The sequence below is a fragment of the Arvicanthis niloticus genome, chromosome 23, assembly GCF_011762505.2.
Source record: "Arvicanthis niloticus isolate mArvNil1 chromosome 23, mArvNil1.pat.X, whole genome shotgun sequence".
NCBI lineage: Eukaryota > Metazoa > Chordata > Mammalia > Rodentia > Muridae > Arvicanthis > Arvicanthis niloticus.
The window spans coordinates 24,448,199-24,450,454 of record NC_133430.1 but is presented as its reverse complement, the minus strand read 5'-3'; the positions used below and the strand labels follow the sequence as shown (position 1 = coordinate 24,450,454).

General features: G+C 34.8%; 1 non-coding gene across 1 annotated transcript; it reads left to right on the top strand.

The window, feature by feature from the left end:
- The first annotated feature begins 1,407 nt into the window (after positions 1 to 1,407).
- Positions 1,408 to 1,510, top strand: LOC143437189 (U6 spliceosomal RNA). Its single transcript, XR_013106804.1, has one exon. It is a non-coding gene; the product is annotated as a U6 spliceosomal RNA (small nuclear RNA).
- The last annotated feature ends 746 nt before the right edge of the window (positions 1,511 to 2,256 follow it).

Here is a 2,256-nt window from a genome sequence, read left to right as displayed (position 1 = left end):
GCATACTTGGACTCCTGCCACATAAATAGAAGAAGACTGCCTGGTCTGGCCACAGTAGAAGAAAATGTACCTAACCCTCAAGAGGCTTGAGGCCCCAAAGAAGGGGGATGTCTGTGGATGGAAATTGAAGCACCATCCTCTTGGAGGAAAGGGGAAGGGGGAATGGGATGAGAAACTGTGGGAGGGTGCGAGTAGGGGCAAAAGCTAGAATAGAAATAAATAAAATAATAAAAAGTTGGTATATACACAGTTAGTATAATAAAAGTTATACTTATTATGAAAATGTTCAACACACAAGGGTCACACTATTAATTCCAAACTACTGTCCTAAGCATACATATTTCCTCAAGGCTGCTTACCTGTGTGGTATATCTTAGCTGAAGATCAAGCCCAGTTTCTAACAGAAGTATCTGAGTCAATGGTCAGGATCCTGGGGAAGATTGTCCACTTATAAGTAAGGACTTTTGAAAATAACGTCCTTTAAAATAACTGCGTGGCTAAGAACACTTGACATATCTACTGATATGCCTGTGAGCTATTATAGAAAGCTACCCAGATAGAGGGATCTTAAAGTGGCATCTCTCCATATGCACAGAGCACAGCATTGTTCTTGGACTCTGCTTATATACTGTCCAGTGAGCATCATGGGGTTCGAGGACTGTGCCTGGTTATCTTGAGTGAGTGATATTACTGAGTTCTGATTATTAAAGTGCAGCTTTAGGTTTAATGAGGTTCCTAAGTTATTCTTTACATGACTAAATTTTACATTTATTTACATCTATTTTACATTTTACATTTTATTTTTACATTTATTATTTTACATTTATTATTTATTTTACATTTTACATTTATTACATCTATTTTACATTTATTTAACATTAAAATGTTACGATTTTAAGCTACAAACATTAACAACTTTTTACTTAGTTAACAAGTACTGCAGTTTTCTGAGGTTTATAAGTGATGACAAAATTTGTTTAGTGTGTAAATTTGTGACCGCACCTTTGGTTTCACCTAACGCCTATTTTCTCTCTCTCTCTTTTATTTTTTTTTAATAATTCTACTATTCTTTTCCACATGACCTTCCCTCATTTTTTTTTTTATTATTTTCTAGTAGGCTGGTAAGACACGTGACATAACCCACCATAGCTGTGTGTATAGAGTAAGTAAGTCAACACTGATCAACTACTATTCCTATTTACGGGATTGTTCTTCCCATAATGAGCAGCCATGTTGATTTGTGGTAAAGTTTGACCAATCTATCAGACCTAGCAGATGCTTTACATGCATTTTATAAGTAATTTAAAGATGGCTTTAATTTTTAATGTATGTTGCTCTCTCCAGATATGGAAGAGAATTTTATGAAATATGAAGCTTTAGAGGAAGAAAGACAAAAGGAACATTGATTCACTTCCGCAGTACATACACTAAAATTGGAACAATACAGAGAAGATTAGCATGGCCACTGCTCAAGGATGACATGCAAATTCATGTAGTGTTACATACTTAAAAATAAAACAGAATGACATTCTTGATTTAAAAAATGAGAAAAGAGACAAAAAAGTGCCAGGGCTTTGTCTGATTGTGTGAATTTTTTTTTCCTTCTCTTGTGAGAAAAAGAGTTTGATGAATCTATTTGGGTGAGTCACTTTTAAGCAGAATTTCTTAAGAGGGAGCTCTAATTGTAACTGGGAGACATACTGAAACCTTTTGAGAATGGGAGCAAGAAAGTAAGTAAAGTAAGTAGGAAGTAAAGAAATGATGAGCCCAGAGGGAAAATCAAGAGTCACCTTGTATACTGTCCTTGCTTGCCCTCTCTCAGGACTCAGTGATGTCCTTAAACTACCTCAAGTTTAGAGTTATGTTCACTTTTGTATAATATAAAGCCAGAATAATAAGTCTACTGCAGGACCATGAGCTTTAGCAAGCACAAGAGGTTGACCTTAGCAATGGAACATATTGTAACGACAATCCAACCTTGACTAATTTAGAACAAGTAATTTCTAATTCATTATAATCAGGTGTTCTTGAAGATAAATATATTCCAGGTGATGTTGACATTAGTGTGTGAACTAAATAGATAATGCCATGGTCATTATAAAATGAATAGGGTAGCAGATTTCTCCTGTTGAGAAACACCAGTTTCCATGGGTTTATTTAGAAGAAGGCATTGCAGGTACAATGAACACTCATATATACCAGTATTGTAAATCATATTAATTATAGATCCTCAAGTTTAGATGTATTTTAAGGTAT